Source organism: Rissa tridactyla, chromosome 5 (genome assembly GCF_028500815.1).
Source record: "Rissa tridactyla isolate bRisTri1 chromosome 5, bRisTri1.patW.cur.20221130, whole genome shotgun sequence".
Classification (NCBI taxonomy): domain Eukaryota; kingdom Metazoa; phylum Chordata; class Aves; order Charadriiformes; family Laridae; genus Rissa; species Rissa tridactyla.
The window spans coordinates 22,321,941-22,340,992 of record NC_071470.1 but is presented as its reverse complement, the minus strand read 5'-3'; positions in this window follow the sequence as shown (position 1 = coordinate 22,340,992).

The window sequence follows — 19,052 nt, the reverse complement described above, 5'->3', positions numbered from 1 at the left end:
CACAGTATCACTGTATCTAAAGGTTATAGACTGAGAGTTACAATCAATACTGATCAGATAAAGAGATTAGTCAGCAAATCGATAACATACATACCAACAGGAAGCACTGTGCACTCAAGACAACAATGAATACAAAGGGTACAGATAAACATCGTCACCTTTATTTAGATGAAAGCTGATTCTGGAGCACTTCCACTATCTCATTAATAATGCACAAACCTTTTGGAGTCTTAGTTTCCTATAGAAGCATAATGTAGATCTTGAATAAGTTTCAAAGTGTGACATAAAATAGGTTTGTACAAAACCATTGGATTTGGGGTTTACTGACAGCTATACAAGCTGTACCATGGAAAGGATACAGAAAGTTTATTTAACTTCTTGCAGAAAGTCTACATTCGCATTGGAGTCTTCCTGTCGTTCTCACTTACTATGCCTCACTGGTTTACAGTAGTCAACAGACCTGGATCTCTCAAACCAGCTTGCTTCCTAACAAGCTACAGAAGGAGATATATCCTGTAAGCACACATCACTCACTCCAGCTGGGAATGGCCATTCAGCCCACAAGGCTGGACTACAACTTTTCCTGAGCAGAACTGCCTGAAATGTGTATAATGCTGTCAATGGGTCTTTATTACGCACTGGTCCACTCTACAGGTCCACTTTTATTTGTCCATTATAATTGCTTACAGAGACAAAGATTTATTCTCTTAGAGCACAAGCACAGATGATTAGCATTTAGTTTACTGTAGCTTCTTAAAAGTATATATTTGCATTTTTGAGATAAATGTGGGCATTTTATGAATGTGAAGAGACTAAATATATACACAGACATAGGTGTGCACAGAAGCATATAAAATTTCTGGTAATTCAGATTTTTTTTCTATCATCTACCCTCTTTGTATCCTATTTTGTACCACTTCACAACTTGCTACGCTACCTTCTTTTGGATCAAGTCTAGTTGCCATCGTCATATTTTCCACTCTTCCCCAACATGTCTTAGCACATTTTTCTGTCTGCCTGTCTTTCTTTTCTCTCCTAACATCTTTTCTTTCCCAGGTCCTTCTTATTAAACCTGGAGTAGGCTAAATTGAGATTAAAACAAATAACCTTCAAATAATATGTCCCTCTTTTTCTGATCCTTCTACTTCTCCCTCCCAAAAAATCTGCCTGACAGACAGGCCATGGTCAGCTGTCATGAAAAATTTTACCTGGGATGCCACCTTGCCAGGAGGCACGGTCCAAAATCCCTCCTCAGCTTGATGTAGCATTTGCTGTTCTTGATGAAACTTTAATCTAAATGCCCAGGGATGTAATTCCCTAAAACCATACCCAGTTTCAAATGACATTAGAGCAGAAGGAGCCTTTAGCCTGTCATCCCCTCACAATGAGAAAAGGACTCCCAAATCCAAAGAGTTTTGGGAAAAAACCCTGAGCAGCAAGTTTTTTGCATACTCAAGAAACAGATCCCCTCCACCCCACCTTCAAATGCTTGACTAATTTAATGTGTGCATGTGAGTCTCTGAACTCCTTGCAATGATCTTGGTCCCGGGAGGAATTATCCACATCTGCTCCTTTCCTTTCAGGATACTGTGAGCAATATACCGGCGAATCTAAAAGCTAAGTTTGTTCTGAGCAGCTTCATTGAAAAGAACAGGTTTCAATAAGCTAAACTTAAAAATAGCTTCAATAGTGTCTAATCTGTGATTCCTGCTTGGCACTGATAATTAGGACTAAAAAAAAAAACGACAGAAAACTAACATGATTGATCTCGGTGAAAACAGTTTTGTTTTGTTCTCTTGAAGCTACCCTCAGAATTCTACTTTGCGTGATTACTTGCAGTATTTTTCCATCTTCGTTTTCACTTTTTAGAATTGGTGAGTTTGTCCAAGACCCAAATAACAAGCAAGTGCAATTGCCAGCCTAGGGATAAGATCCAAATGAAATTATCCTCACTTTCTCTTTTTCACTGAGGTCCTAATGGGAGCAAGGCTACCTTTCTCATTACAGAGTTTTTAATTTTAATTAGCTCCTTCCTCTTGCTGACATGGGCAGTACTTTGCCCCTGGTTGGGAGGGTGGAGCACTCGGCACCTTCCCGGCTCTTCCCTTGGTGAGCCAGTTGGAGAACGAAGAGCTGAGCCTCCCTCTCTGAAAATGTAGCATTAGTATGTATGGCTCCCCCAACTTCATCTGTATTTATGGCTGCTCAGCATCCCAAGAAAGACAACCACAACAGTAAACTTTATGCCTTGTAGTCAAAAACTAGAGACCTTCAGGTTTAAGCTGTTTCTTCCCCTGTAGGTAATTATACGTGCAGAACATCATCTGTGGGGAATCGCATGGATTTCCTTAATGTCCACACGTTTACTGCTCCTTGAACACGAGCAAGTGTAGAGAGTAAAACCAAGTACCCTCTGAATCCTTTTTCCAATAATCATTTGGAAAGCAGAAATTTGTTTTATTTCCTACTGCAGAGGAATCCACCTCTTCGCCCTCCCCTTTTTATTGCTCGTATTGTTGGCAAAATTACTTTTCCTCCTAAAGTAAATTTCTGATGTGTATTTTGTCTTTTGGATTTTTCCTTCCCGCAGACTCTTACCTGATTAAGTTCTGATCCAAAGAACTGAATAGAAGCTCCCTGGTGGTGATAGGCTGCAATTCCTCTGCAGCTTCCACTCGGTGCGGGGAGGAAGAAAAAAAAAAGACATAAAAAAGAGGAAAAAACCCAACCCAATACAATCCCCCTCCCACCCCATACTCCAAACATAAAGAAAAGGAGAAGAAAAAAACCACCTCAAAGCCCGTGTCAAATACAGGTCTCAAAAGCATGTGTTGATTCCACAGTACAAAGTCACTTTAAATCCCCTAGTCCCTCATTTCCACTCCCCAAGAGGAATCAAACCAAACAGAGAACAGCTTACATTGTCAAGACCTGCGAGCTTGTTGTAAGAATAACTAGTTCTTGACATTTGAAATTACTCTGGTTCAAACATTTTTTGATCTTTCTTATTAGCCCCGTGTCTTGAGAAATAAAAATATGATAATCAGAATGTACATAATTGGGTTCAGGGTATTCTGTGGTCACCCTGGCTGGCTCTGGAGATAAAGGCACTTTGAAAGATTACGCACGGATATCTGGAAGTTATTCTGCACAGACTGTGAAATGACAGATCTTTTTTCTTAATTATACTGGCTATCAGTCTAACACCTGTAGTTAACCATTCTGTCCTGAGGAATCTCTTCGATAGGTTTTATTGTTCCACCAGACACGCGGCAGCAAAGCGGCACGTGGAAGCTGAGACATTTATGACTGCAGGCGCGGAGGCTACCTCCAACCCCCTCGACGGCTGTTTTACACCGCCGCATCTCCACCACCTCCGGGCTCAGAGGGACCATCCGCAGAAGGTGCCGCCACACTTCCCCAAGCATTATGGACTGGACGCTACCATTTTACAAGGTGTTTGGACAGAAATATGTGTGCGTTAACCATGCCGTGCAACTTCTAATGAGATGTTTTCAGGAGCAGGGCTGTGTGGCCAGGCCAGCCCTGTGCATCCCCGGAGCCGGGCTGGCATGTAGTTGCCCGCGGCCGGCTGACAGCAGCCCCCACTCCTTGCAGCCCAGGCCACTGCCCACTCGTCCTTAAACCTCCAGCAGGACCCTCGCTGCGGCAGTGAATCACGTGCAGAGGGCTTTCCACAAGCTGGGTTTATTGAGCTGTATTATAGGAAAATACAGCTCAGACAGCCCCGCTGCAGCCAAAACAATCTGTCATTTTTAATTCTTTCTGTCACCTCATTAGGTATATGGCTAGAGTGACATTAAAAAAAAAAACAAACCCAAACAACAAAAAAAAACCACCAACAGCAAAATGCAGAACACAATGTTTCCGCAACTCCTGCTCAGTCTTTAACATAAATATCAAGGCACCAAAAGATTCATTGGCCAAACATATGTGACTCGGTGCTGTATATAACAAAGTGACATGCATAATGGTCTCAATAGGCATATAAAGCAATTAAAAATAACTGTGCTTCAAAGCATTGTACTATAACATAAAAGGTCATCCCTATAAACATGAAAAAGATGACTGTATTTTTTTCCTACAAGCAGACACGCAAATACTCAGCTAGAGGTTCCATTCTCAAAAGGTAATCTTTAAAATCTCTGAAAATATGCCATGTCCCCTATCCTTCTCTGTCAGATCGTGTGTTTTCATCAACAGTTAATATTTTAAGTGAACACAATAGGAAACATTATCAAGGCCAACTCCGTGTCAGAAGACAATATTGTACTAAATACAAATTATTTACCCTGTGCATGCACATGATAGTGAAGGAAACCCTGGCTAACCTTCTGTGAAAATGAAAAGCCTATTTTTTTTTTCCTCCTGAAGCTTGCTTGTTTTCACATTAATGCATTATATTCCAATGGAAGCTGCAGCGAGTACATTTTGAGGACTCTGATAATTTTTGCAGTAACACTCTGAGTTTGTGATAATAATGTTTATGCACAGATGTAAAGAATGTGCTGACAGATTAAAAAGGAGTCAGCCGGTGTTTGCACGGTGTTCATTTTTATTTAAGGGGAGGAAAAAAAGAAAAAAAAGAGAAAAAAAACAACAACAAAAAAGTAGTACTACACCTGGCTATGAACAAACAGCTTTTACAGAAGTGGAAGTAGTTTGGTGTATTGCAACTCCCTAAATCCCCCCCTGGATTAATTCAAAAATTCAAGTTATGGGCACATCAGAGAGTCACAAGCTTTTGTTTTTACTGCAATTAGAGAGTTCACTTTAAGTGATTGTCCTACTAATAGTAAAAGGAATCTTAGCCCAGACAGCAGTATTAAGTCAGGACGTGTTCAAAAAAAATGTTCATTTGTTGCAGAGATGATCCTCGCTATGGAGACCCTTCTTCCTTATGTATTTAGGCTGTACTCACATTCCAACTGTACTTGGAATGCTGTAGTGCTCCCAGGGGTGTCTTGAAGGATAGCGGAGGTACAAATGTAGCATATGGCAATAAGTATCTGCTGTTTCTTAATAGACAGTTACGGTATTTTAAAGCTAATTGATGTACTGAAACCTCATATTTTACAATGCCATAGCATGGGAAGAGATTACAGGTAATGTCGTTTCCTCTCCAGCTGATCAGAGAGACTCCCCTGATCAATACCTACAGAAGCATGCAGCAGCTACGGTTGGAGGAAAGCATTCAGATTGGGGTAGGAAAAAAGAAAACACTCATGAAGAGAAAAGGAGAAGCAGCGAAATATTCAGTCGGAAGAAACATTCACTTGGAAAGTTGAAGCATGCAGAAAACTGCACCTTCACAACAGACTCCACAGCTGCAATGGGTAACCTCAAGCCATGCCTCCCTTTTCTGAAGGATTTGCCTTTCAACATAATTAGAGCAGGGGCAGAGAGATCAGATATTCCTTGCTCCATTTGAAAAGTGACTGGGAAAACTCCACGTAATCAGGAGGTATTTATGATTTCCATTGACTTTCAATTTTCTTGGTTCATCTGTTCCCTTTCAGAACGTTTGATGCTAGTCGCTTCTAAACTGTATGTTGAATTTGCTTTAATCAGGTGTCTTTGTAACAGGCATTAGGTCATTTACTGTTTGATTTTTTTCTGTGAAAATACAGGTTTTCTTAGTTTCAAAAGTATCCTTTGAAGAAGCCTGTCATATTCCAGACAGAAAAAAAAAAAAAAAAGAAAGAAAAAAAAGAGAGAAGAGGACCAGGGAGGGAAGCAGGGAGCAATCCAGTAAACCTTTCCCCACAGCAACGGTGGGGAATTGAGCACAGTTGTGCGGGGCCCTTTGTACCCATTGTTGTGCTCCCCATGCCCCCAAGTTCTTTTCTCCTGTGATCTGGGCTCAGTCACTGAAGTCAATTAGCATAAGCAGAGTTTACTATTCAAGTAGACAATTACATACCCTGACAAGCGCTACCTCAACCAAATGCTCTTCCTAGTTTTACAGCTCCTGTCTCTGGAGCCTCCTGATGCCTTTGCTGCCCTGGGACTCTCAAGTCCCCTTTCCCCTGTGCCATACCTGTTCCTGGGTTTAGAGACCCAACCTTAATGTCACCTTACTTCCACCCCCAAATTTCAGCTCCTCATCCAACCCCACCTTTCTGCTGGCCATTGCAGCCACCTGAAACACCCCTCTCTTGAGCTCTCTCCATAAAACCAAAAGTCCTGATTCTCACAAGGATATTCTAAGCACTGCATTCCGTGAAAAGCCACTTAAATGAGGCTCTGCAGTGAGGAGCAGAATCTCACACAGTGAGTGAGTACAGGTCGGCTCAGGTAGGCTGAATTTCCCTTTAGAAGGGCAAGTCTTTCTCCATCACCTGTAGAAGGAGACCAGGGTGAACATCCTCCTTAGCTTCTAGCCTAGCAAGCCTCAATGAAGTGACTAAAGTTAAGTCCCTGTTTATTTAGCTTTAAAGTTTAGCTTAAAAGAGTATGTTAAACTAGAAAAGTTAACTGCTGTAGTTGGCAGTGAGAACTTCTCTGGAAACTCTCTGTCAAAGAAAAATATAGTCACCTCTAATAGACATATGTCTGCTTTTTAGAGGGAGCTCTCCCATATATTCAAGATTCAATGATAGTAGTAGGTGCTGAACACCATTGAAAAACAAGCCATAAACCATCTTGAAAATCTATTTTAATTGTTCCTAATATACATTTTTAAGATTAATATCTCCTTCCTTACATTACGAAGGGGGCTCCTCAGATGGTACTGTTTGGGACACGGGAAGAATAAATTGTGTAATGCCAACAGCAAAGGTGCTGAGGTAGCTGGTAATTGACAGAGTTAATGAAGTATGTTAAGCAGGTACAATATAGATGAAGTTGTCCCCTGCAGGGTGATTGGCCACTGGGGAAATAATGTGACAGTTGTCTTTGTGTTAAAGTAATGTGGTACTTCTTCTTTGCCAGATTCTATCTGCAATGAGAGATGAAAGAGATCTTGCAAGGATAGCTGGGTCTTCCTACAGCAAATACCATGCTTGAAGCTGGCAGGTAAAGGACAAGATAAAGAGAGGGTAAGGAGCGTAATGGCTATCTGTAAAGCAGTTAGGCTATTTCATACAACCCACACATGAATTATCCTATTACTACTGAAAAGTAATAATTTGACACTGTTTTCTATAATCCACTCCCATACACTACAATACATTGTGGTGCTGCCTGAGGATGAATAAGCAGAATTTGGCTTGCCAATTTTTCTGGAAGTTGATTATTTTTAGATATTGTTTTAATAATTAACTAACCAGCTCCCAAGCAGTACAATGGATTTAGACAGCAAAGGATGTTTTTGAGACCAATATAGGTTTTGTATTATTATCTCAGTCTATTGTATGTGAATATTATGATCGAAACAGCAGGGAAAATATCAAATGGAAATAGAGCTCAGCCTCTCAATTATACCAAGCTGTGTGGTCAGCATTGGTTCCAAAAGAGGCGTGTAAAGTGTGGAGTAATGAAAAATCATTGATACCATCAGTTTGGTGTCTAAATACTCTAATGTGCTGCCCCAGCATTGTTCTTATTAAAAAATCTCAGAAGAGTCGTTAGCCTTCCTTGACCATCAGATCTCAAAATATCCTGCAACTTTCTTGACTCTTTCAGGTGCTGACAGTATTTTCATGTCGTGAATACATGAAAATTATACAATTTTATAATTATTGAAGGTGTGGCTGTTGACATTTTCTTGGTTGATATTCATCCGGTCATGATGAAAGAGAGTTAGTTGTTATTGGACCTTCGAGCTTTTCAATGTGGTTTTATCCTCACTAACATCTTAAAATCCAAAACAAAAAAAAAGAGAAGAGCTTTACCAACAAATATACTTTAAAAGGTGTCCTTCAAATAGAGGCACCAAAGAAGACTAATCAAGAGTTCTTTTTAGGGTTCTTAAAGGTAGTGATATTTAGAGAGAAGCAATTCTTAGCAAACATCTGACAACACAAACTAAGAAGATATTTCCAAGCATCCCATGGCAAAAAAATCTTGTAAATATTCAAAATATAGTAAGTGGGAATGATTAAATGGAAACACTTGTTCCTTGCAGGATTTAGGCTTACAATAATTATGATCTCTTTCCCCAATCTTTCTTGTGGCTGTAAGATCTGTATAGACATTTGTTATTATGTTGTCAAGAACAACAACCTGAACATGAGAACATTTTCAACAGAGCTTCTTACTATGGGAATTTGAAAATCACTCCTTTACAATTTATTATGGACCACAGTTTAAAACATTTTTGTGCCCAAAGAATCTCAGGTGATGCCATTAAGACAGCATAAAATACCACAAAATACCAGGAGATCAAACCAAGTAGCAATTATCTAAAGCATTTTTCTGGTAGCTACCCAGATTTGTCTTTTGGGAGTGCTAACTCAGTAAATAATCACTATACATAAACAAAGCATTGGCTATAACTCTCAAAAGAACTTCAAATCATCATCAAAGTGTTTCGCTTTGTTTGAAAAAATACACTTTGGGAATGTACTAATGGACAAAGCTAAAGATCCAAAGAAAGGGAACTTGATCCATTTGAAAGAGAATAGAAGGCTGAAGGAAGCAAATGTAAAAATATGCTGGTACTCACTCAAAAAGTGCTGACTTCCTCCTGTAGGTCATCTCACCGGCCCACCTTGCACCACAAAACAGTGTAATTGAAAGGTGCTGATGCTGTGTGCTAGCAGGACTTTTCTCTTTTCAACGCTTGTCTAGGACTAACCAAGATAGAATACATTATATGTGGTATTTGAGTTTGCATCTTACAGACTGCCTTAAAAGGTACCATGAAACCCCACAAAATCAGATCAGCCAGAGCACTCCTAATCTATTAGTAATTATTAATAAACTCTGCAATTATATTTTATATCTTAAGGCTTTCTACAAATATCCACACGATACCACTGTAATTAACTACAACTGACACAATTGTAGATTGCATGTGCCTGAATGAGATACCCGCATGCTCAGACTGACAGTGTATCCTATACAATGAATGTATAAAATTGTCCAGTATAAAAAGCATTTTACAAAGTCTAGCTAGAAAAAGACTAGTCATCTCTCCCCCCCCCCTTCTTCTTCTTCTTGCTAAATATACTACCTTTTCTAAATCTCTGTGCAAGTATTTGAAGGGCAGCAAGTCTGGGCTGGTTGTGAGGAATTAATTGAACATACAAGAGGATTGTGCTGTGTGCAACATCTCAATTAACTTACTTGTTAAATAGGTAATAGCACTTGACTGTTAAGTTGTGCAGGAACCTGTTTGTTAAATAGATATTGCTACTTATTTAAAGGTTACAGTCTAAGGTCTGGCTAAATAATGAGGACTCCAAAGTGTGCAGGAATCTAAAGCGTAACAGGAGAGGCTAGATGGCCTCCTGCACTGCCCTTCCTCCTGGTTCAGATACTTTCACCTATTCCACAGTATTCCGATGAGAAGACATGTTTTCTCAGATTTGAATCATGGCTGGCCATAGAAATACAGAAAAGAACAAACCATATTCAGATGAAAGTCTGCAACTGAGATATCCTATGAAATCTGGAAATCTGGGAAAGGTTGGTTTTGTTTGTGATTAGTTTTTGTGGTTTTGGGGTGCATTTTTGGTGTGTTTTTTTCTTCTTCTCTTTCTCTCAGCCTTTCAGATCTCTGCTGTGCCAGGAACAGGGCTAAGATCATAGTATGGTTTGAGTTGGAAGGGACCTTAAAGATCATCTAGTTCAAACCGCTGCCCTGGGCAGGGACGCCTCCCACTAGACCAGGCTGCTCAAAGCCCCATCCAGCCTGGCCTTGAACACTTCCAGGGATGGGGCATCCACAGCTTCTCTGGGCAACCTGTTCCAGTGCCTCACCACCCTCACAGTAAAGAATTCAGTAAAGGTATCAAATACATTTCTCAAAAGAATCAACAGCCTCATGTTCCTCCAGAAAAGTACACTTTTGTTTGTTCTTCCATTCCAAAACTTTCCCTTACATCAGTATCTTCTTTAACAACAGGGATAACTGAGGTTGAAAGGGTTTTGCTCTGAAATGTCAATGTTGTTTACTTCCTCTGCTCTTCATTACAGCATTTTGGTCTGAATTTTCAGATCTTGGTCTGTGGGAATCATAAATCATGAGGAACAGATACATAGAAAATGAAATAGTATGGTCCATCTACTTAGTTTTCAAGGAACTTTGAGTCTATAGCTCTCCAGTTGTCAGCTCCAAGCTTTTGTCCAATCAATTTTTTATTTTTAAGGGAAGCTACACCAAAAAAAAAAAAAACAACAACTCGCTGCATTATCTGGTTTTCCCCAAAGTTTGAAGAGAGTATGTTCTGATCTGGAGTTCTGCTTAGGAACGGGTCTAATTTTAATTAAAGCAAACTATTACAGAGTGTAAAGGCTACATGTTTCAGTTTTATTCTCCCTTGGTACAGACCATCTTATAAATACAGTGGCATCTCTCTGAAAGTGAGACAGACTCTCTAACCTCTTGCAGGATTCATAAAATCCAGCCCATATGTCATGTGGCTGCCACCTTACCTTCTCATGGGACAGAAAGCTCTGGCAACCACTTCAGAACTTGAAAGAGTGTTTTTTATAAGAAGGTTTATCAAATAAAAACAAAGCTTTACATTGTTTAAAGCATCATCTGAGATTCTTCTTAAAGAATAAAGCCTTTCCTTAGTGCTTAGCTCACACTTCTCAGATGGATACTGGGAAACTAAGTGGAAGAAAAGGAAGAAGCACTTTCTTTACAGACTGTTAGAAAGACATTGCTCCTGCTTAAGAAATGACATTGGTTTAGTGGCTTCTGCTCGCTCTCTTCATAATCAGGGAACAGGCTTACAAAGTTATTGGAGCTGTTGCAGAAGGTTCTTCATCTGGAACTGGAAAATGCCTGCTTTTTGAAAGGCTATTTCCAACAGGTAATACATTAGCAGGAGGTCTGCATCCCATAATGTGATTCTGTAAGCAAGGGTGGCCCTTGGCACTGCACAGATTTCATTGGAGCCATGAGAGCTGCACGCAAGGCCAGGAACTCCCTTAGATCTGGTTGCAGCACTGATGGTTACAGTTTGGCTGCTGTTTTTGCAATGGTCTGACATGCTTGTCTGTATCGGTTACGGTCATCTTTTACATTTCTTCACGTGCAATCAACACAAGGGGAGTGGAAAAAGGAAGTGTCTCTGTCACATGGAAACAGAGGCAAGCATTGCAAACACAGTGCATTTCATTAAGCCATAATTACACATACAAATTCATCAACTAAACTTGGGCATGCAATTAGTAGGCTAATTATGCTGTAATTGTAGCTGAATACCAAAACAGATGACCATATGCCAGCCTCCACCCCACCCAGTTGTCTTTGTGCTGAAGCTCCTACACACAGTGGTGTCTCTGCGTATCTCCTGCTGAAAATATAAAAATATCAGATGGGTAAATGCCATTGGTTTATTGCTTAAGCCACCAATTCTTCCAATTCTGTATTTACAATTGGCTTGCCATTATAATAGCTGTGACTGAGGCCCTGTTCTGATGTGTTGTCTCAGTAGATAGTCAGAGACAGTCCCCAGGCCAAAAGCTTACAATCAAAGAAGATAAGCTTTGGAGAAGTACTCTTGTCCTTGTTCCACCTACAAACACTTTAGCTATGGATAGATAAGAGGTGTGCTGATTTCCACGATATCAAGGTGCTTAATTGTCTTTTACATTGATGGACTTTGCAACAACAGCCACTAATGACAAGTTTCACCAAACTTGAGAAGCTTAATTGAAATGGCCACACTGGCTGTAAGCTCCCAGCATAATTGATTTACAAAGTAACCTCCACCAGGCGATTGCACAGAGAGCACGACTGAGCAGAGAGGTGCCTCGCTTGCCTTCCTGATGTCAGCGGGGAAGAGTCCTGGCCTAAATTAGAATCATAGAATCATAGAATGGTTTGGGTTGGAAGGGACCTTAAAGATCATCTAGTTCCAACCCCCTGCCATGGGCAGGGACACCTCCCACTAGACCAGGCTGCTCAAAGCCCCATCCAGCCTGGCCTTGAACACTTCCAGGGATGGGGCATCCACAGCTTCTCTGGGCAGCCTGTTCCAGTGCCTCACCACCCTCACAGTAAAGAATTTCTTCCTGATATCTAATCTAAATCTACCCTCTTTGAGTTTAAAACCATTACCCCTCGTCCTGTCACTACACTCCCTCACAAGGAGTCCCTCCCCATCTTTCCTGTAGGCCCCCTTTAAGTACTGGAAGGGGCAATAAGGTCCCCCTGGAGCCTTCTCTTCTCCAGGCTGAACAGTCCAAACTCTCAACTCTCAAATTAGTCCTCTAAGTACTTTAGCCAAGATCAGGTGAATAGTTTGTAGCAGAGAGAAGAAATCAACCCCCACCCCCCTTGTTCTTCACTTTCATGAAATTAGCTCTTTGTGTTGTACAGGTTCTTTGTGTAAGTTTGCCTGGAGCCTTCTAAATGTACTGATGCCATCGGCAGTGTCTAAATACCAGTATTCTGATTACTGTTAATATGCATATGTTTCAATAAAATGAATTTAGCTAAGAATAAAAATACCTTTTATACAAGATATAGCAATTTTTAGCCATTTATTGATTTAATGTACTTAGTTCAGTGAAAAATCTGTTGGTTTAAGCTATCTGCCATTAGTTTCAATTAAAATATATTGATCTGAGTAAATGTTGGTTAGATTAAGTGTTGCCTGACTGTGAAAAAAATATTTGCTTAAGCAAAAATTGTATGAGTATTTAGGCACATATTTTAGGTTGGGGACTCTTCTAGCATGAGTAGAACTGTTTAGGTATCAATAAATTTCTTTAAACATAAATGAAAATATCCTATCTGAAATTAAAAAAGCTGATTACAGTAATATTGGGACTAGCATGCATATTAATTCAAGTAAAATTGTTTTTGAAATAGTAAGCATTCAGGCAGGTATATTGTAACTTTAAAACACTGGAAACGCAAGCCCTCTGTGAGGGAAACCAGGCTTTCCCATGGAAAGGCTTCCCTCTTTTTACCACAAAGCTAAGATTTCCCAGTACCCTCTGAAATCCGTTTTTTTGAATAATAAAATAATCTTGGTAGCCTTAGATAGTAGGATAACATAGATGCAGGCTAGGACATGCAGCTATTTTAAAGTACCATATGTACATTATTCATGGGATTAATTTTAATTCAAAGCATCAAAAATATATATCCAGAAATAAAAAGCATGCAAGCAATAAGGCTGGTACACCAGTCCTTTATTAGTTCTATAAAGACTGGAAGCCCTTGGGACTCTGATCTCGAGCAGCAGACTACCCTCACCTTGTGATAAAAGATGGGCTTGCCTGCCTGACTGTCCTCAGCTACCCACACTCGCACCCAGATGATAACTGCCTGGCACGGCCAGGCAGAGAGCAGGCTGAAGCCATCCCCCAGTGGTTTTCTTCCAGTCACACAGCAATTCAGCTCTAGGGTTCAGGTTAAAAAACTCGGGAGATCTGGAACGGTAGTTGTACGCTTATTCTTCAAAGACGTACATGCTGTCCATTTGTACTGTTTACACTAGAGCTGATTAATTTAGACACATGTTGTTTATTTTAATCTCATGTATTCAGTTAAAAAAAAAATTAAAGCAGAAAATAGGATAGAAAATAGGGTTTTTTATCTTCGCGGGTTTGTCTGGGGGAAAGGTACCCCCCAGTCTCCCTCGTCTTCCGTGTGTGGACATATACAGAGAAGAAATCTTGCATTCATAGGTTTTGTACCTGCCACCTGTCCTGTATTGCAGTGGCACGCTTTGTCTGGTAGAACTGCATTGAGTGTGACAGTGCATCTGTACATATACTCCACTCACAAGCACCGGGAGACTGACAATTAAACGCACCAGCACAGCAGTAAAGCAGCTTCTGGATGGCAAAGGGAGTAGCCAGTGCCTCAACAGCACAAAGCTGCGGCGCAGTGTTCAGGGGCATCACAGTTCAGGCAGGCACACACCATAGGGTTTTAGGAGTGCCAGAGGGACAGACATGTACACGTAGAACATTTCGGGGCACATTTTCAGTGCAACGTGTGGGAAACATACAACCTCCATTAGTTTAGTTTTAGTAGGATTCACAAAGCCACATCCCCGCATGTTATCCTGCAAATGTCCCCCTGACAGTCAAAAGCACACAGCAATTAAACTAGCCACAGACAGGTATTGAATTCTGAATTAAAGAAGCAGCAAGTAATGACTGAAGTTACAAAGTGGTTTCCAAAACACAAAGAATTACTAACCCCAACCTTTGAAACTCTTGAGGAAGGAATAAAAAAAAAAAAAATAAAAATAAAGGGTACTTTCTTGTTTATAGTTTCTGAATCCCAGATTTTTAAACTACACTTATATCGCTGATTTCCAAGATTACCTCTAGAACTGCTGAGGTTAGAATTCTATTGAATTTTGTAGGTGAAGCTGAGATTTTCGTGTTTCCAAGGTCTGTGACTTTAAAAAAAAGGCACCAAATCTTGAAGTCTCATGATCTTTTTTGTGAATACTGATAGTGATGCATACCTGAAGTATCTATCTATCCTGTTAACGGTCTAGGCAGATATCAAATTTTTACATTTAGCAGCAGATAATTTCCAGTAGAGAAGAAATAGATTAAGGGGCAAGGTGTTCTTGGGTCTTTTTTCATATGATCATAGGTGCAGAGAACATGCAAAGTCCTTTCTTTCACAGTAGATTTTAAGCAACAATGGGTAATTTATTTGACTATGGGTCTACTTTCAGCCAGAACTTTATCGAGCAGCTCCTTCCTTTTAGCTGTTGCCTGTTTCGAACTGCCGTTGGGTCTACGAGTTATATGTAAGTAGCGTTGATTTTGCTGTTTTCTTTGCTTCTAACAAATAAATACAGCTACTGTTCTCATTTCCCCAATCTTTCCTATTTTTAATTAGAGATGTGAAAAACCCTCTTTTGCTCCATGGGTAACAGTCATGTTTTGGGCAGAGGTTCCTATAGTTTCACCTAGCTGTTTCCATAAAGATGAGGGTTTACTTTTTTTTTTTTTAAATTAAGAACTACTGCTTACTGGCTTCTACAAAGTTTTGTTTAAATCCCACAGTAACAATAGTCACACCCCACTACTATGCTCTTGCATAGCAGAAACAGAAATTCATACCTGAAAATGTGATGTGTGTGAACTTTCACATTGGGATAGACCTCTCAGACTGTATGTCACATAGCAATTATAACAGCCATTATCATCCAAAAGGAAAAACTATGCAAGTGTGAAAATGAGAGATGAAATCCAGGTGCATTCCTACATAGGAATGTATGGATCAGTGAGCAAGTCTTGGGGCAAGACAGGGCATGAAAATCAGTCACAGCACTGAGCAGTCAGCATCATAGTGCTTGATTATCAACTGTTAAGCGAAAGTAAGCTGTGGGCTTCATAAACAAAGAAAAGCACAGATAGATAAAAGGCTGATCCCAGGCACCCTACAATCTAACACCTTTTCTAGGGCTGGGACATTAACATAACTCTTTGTTGATTTCCTTAAGCTCTAATTTGGAGGAATCAGCACAGAGTGGAAAAGAGAAGGAAGAATCAATTCTCTTCCTTGATGTTCATGTTTGCTTTTATTTATTAATGTTCTTACACATTGCCAGTCTTGCTTAACTGGCAGAGGGATTTACAGCACCAGAACAAATCTCTGCTGGCTTTTTAACCCAAGAATGTTAAGAGATTGCTTCTTTCCCATCCAAAGTACGTATTTACCCAGACTGAGTTAACACTGCAAAAACAGAATACTGTCTAACAAACAGGCGTTTCTGATTTAAAATATACAAGGACCTTTCCCCCTCCTCCCCCCCACATTCACCTCAGTGGGAGTTTCTGACTGAATAATTAAAGACAAAGTTATCTTCAGTGGTTGAAGAATTAAGTCTGCTTTTGAAGCAATGAGATAATGGGTACCCGAGAACTCGGAGAACAAAGCTGCTTACAGCATGATCCCAGTCACTTAGGGGGTAAGCCGCAGAGACTCAGAAGCTCCCTTAACCAAAGCCAGCCCCAGTAACCAAAAATTCCAGCAAAACACAGATGACAGGGTGGAATACAGAAAAGCAAGAATACTTACATTATAGGATTTACTTTAATCCATATCATAAAACTGGGTCAGATGACTATCTAAGCAGGTAAGGATTAAATGAAGAACAATAGTGCAACAAATAGGAAAGAAAGGAATCAGTAAAAGATAAGGTGAAAGAGCGAGGCAAACAAAATATTGTATGAGGCCTAAGCAGCAAAACACGTGCACAGAGCTGCTGGAAGCTTAGTATGCAGCACTAAGTGAGCATAAACTCAAGGAAAGGATCCCAGAAGGGGATAGAAATATTTTTAATGTGACAAATTTAACATATTTTTTTTTTTAATGTTCGAAGTAATAGTACTTTCATGCCATCTATACCAGCTTCAGACCAGGAATACCATATTCCCTGACACTACTCCAAGTATTTCATGGATTGTGTTTTGTCCAGCAAGCTGAGGTGATGTAGAGTAGCCTAATGTCACGCTTGCTGAGCCACGGTTAGGGCACGGCAGTCCTGCAAGGTAAATCAACTGTGGGATCATCCTGCCTGTGTTCAGGAAAGATACGTATTTTACCAGAAAGCTAGACTTTATTCATTTGCACACATTCTTTTATCTTGCCTAAAATTTCAAATGCCAGGAAAGATTTTCCAAAGGTGAAGAGACCAGAGGGTGGACAAACATTCATGAGAAAGGAGAAAAGTTATTTACAGTGAAGCTGAACTCAGTCAGATAAGTGACTATTCTAATAAATGTTTGACTTTTCTCCCCTACTTTCTGGAGAGAGATTCAGGCTTAAGAAATAAAGTGTCTAAATTAAGAAGCTTAATAATTTCTGCGTTTAAGCTGACTCGGTGGCTTGTGGCAGCGCTTAAGGTTTATGCTAGAAATTCCCTTGCATCCCAGGGATCAGGAGTGGAAGCTGATAAGATAATTTGAGGCACGGGAGCAGCATGTCTCACTCTACTGGCTCTGCCTTCAGAGAACGTTAGTAGCTGGCATGAGGATGAGTCTAGCTCTCTTTCAAAAGCATAGAAGAAACAAAGGCAGATAGCTACCGTATACTGCCTGTAGTTGCTACCATACACTCCCCTAAGCACAGGAACTCATTTCCATTGTTTCAGTGGCCTTTTTCAGATTACTTCACCATGGTAGGTTCATTGTCAGGCAAAAGGAAAGAAAAAATTAATTAGTATCAAGCCTCAAATAGCAACATACCAGTGATGGAATCACAAACCCCACACCGAGAACTGGAAAAGTCCTGGAGGTTTGCAAGAGAGGGTATAAATACAAGTTTGGTCTTCCTGGCCTTCTCTGCTCACTCCCACCAACCAGGTGGAAGCGACCAGGAGGCAGTAATTGCTTTCAGGCAGCCCGGCTGTGGTTGAGGCAGGGGAGTGGGATCATGCTGTTGCTGTGCAAATCCCAGCCCCAACCTAAGAACCAGCCCTACTGAAAAGACCTTTTCTGAGAGCAAAACTCAACCATTCTGTGATGATATCTTGGTATGATGCTCTTTCATTTACGTGATATAACAACATTGACTTATATTATTCTTGTCATCCATTATAACCCCTAATTCCTTTCTAAAAAGGCAAATAAAAGAGAAGCTCCCACAACAGTATCCCTTCTTTTTTAGGATTTTTGCTGAAGATGGGAAGAAGAAGAGGGGCAGGAGATTTCAGAAGCTCCCTGTTCTTGTTAGGCCACCCTGCACATGAAGCTGTTTTCACACAGCCCCTCTGCACACATGTGGAAGCAATATGGTAAGTGCAAAACTACAATGTGTATTGTACAGCTCAGTTACTTAGATACCCCATTTAACTAGAGACACTTAGGCCCATCAAATAAGGGCTAGCCAGTGTGACCAAATGCCACAAAATACTCTGCAAACGTTTGTTTCAATTCCTAGTCGAATTTGCCTGCAATTACATTCCTTCTGCCTACGCTTCTCACAAATGGGCTATTCATTAGTTTTATGCTAGGCCAGGAATATGCGCTGAAAATGGAGCTGCTCAAAACAATTTCCAGTTCAACATTAAAAAAAAGAAAAGGAAAGGGGGGGGTGGAAATTTTGACTGTGTTCTCGGCTACGGAGAAAAAAAAAAAGGAGTGGGAAATAAAAATTGATAGGGAGTTTCAAATTTGTAACTATGGCAATGACAAGTCTCTACTGGGCAGAGACTGCCAGAGAATAGCACTGTCCTATGTATTCCACTGAGGTAAGGGCATCGTTCCAGGTATTTAGCAAACTGGCCCCAAAAGGCATCTGAGGCCATGCAGGATGTTCCAGGTTTAAGGCAAAGACTTGAAGTTCTAGGGTGAACTGCAGGCATGCCAAAAAGGAAGGACAGAAATTATGTTTCCTATTGTCTTACATCCTCTTCTGCCTTCAGACTGCAAGTGCTTCAGGGCATGACTGTACATATGCACGTTTCCAGATAAAAGCAGCAGAGGCAGGCAAAAATTGTAGTGTGGGTGAAAAGAGTTGATCGAAATGGTTGAACAAATACAATCGTGAGTCTATTTTTACCTTCAAATTACTGATAAAATGTCTGGGAAGGAGCTCTCAGCGTCGTTTCAGGGGGCTTTGTAACCAAAACTTACCTCAAGAGTTGAGACGATACGTCAAGAGGAAGAGATGAAAAGGAGAGGCAGGAGGAGTGTGGCAGCAGCCCAAGGGTTAAGGCGGCTGGAAAAAACCAGCCAGGAAGAGGGTAACAAAGCAAACACCTACTCAGCAGAGTGTTTAATGCCAAAGATCAAGTTATGACATGTAGCTGGTAACAGTGCTGAGGTCAAGAGGCTGCAAACCCTTTTATGATGGTTATCTCTGTCTCTCAGCTTCCCATATTTTGACTTTACGCTCTGTTTTTCTTTCACTAGCCCTCATGGTAAGTGCCTAGTTGACGGCTATTCTGCTCAGCCTTTAAGAAAGAAGGGTAAGCCCCAGC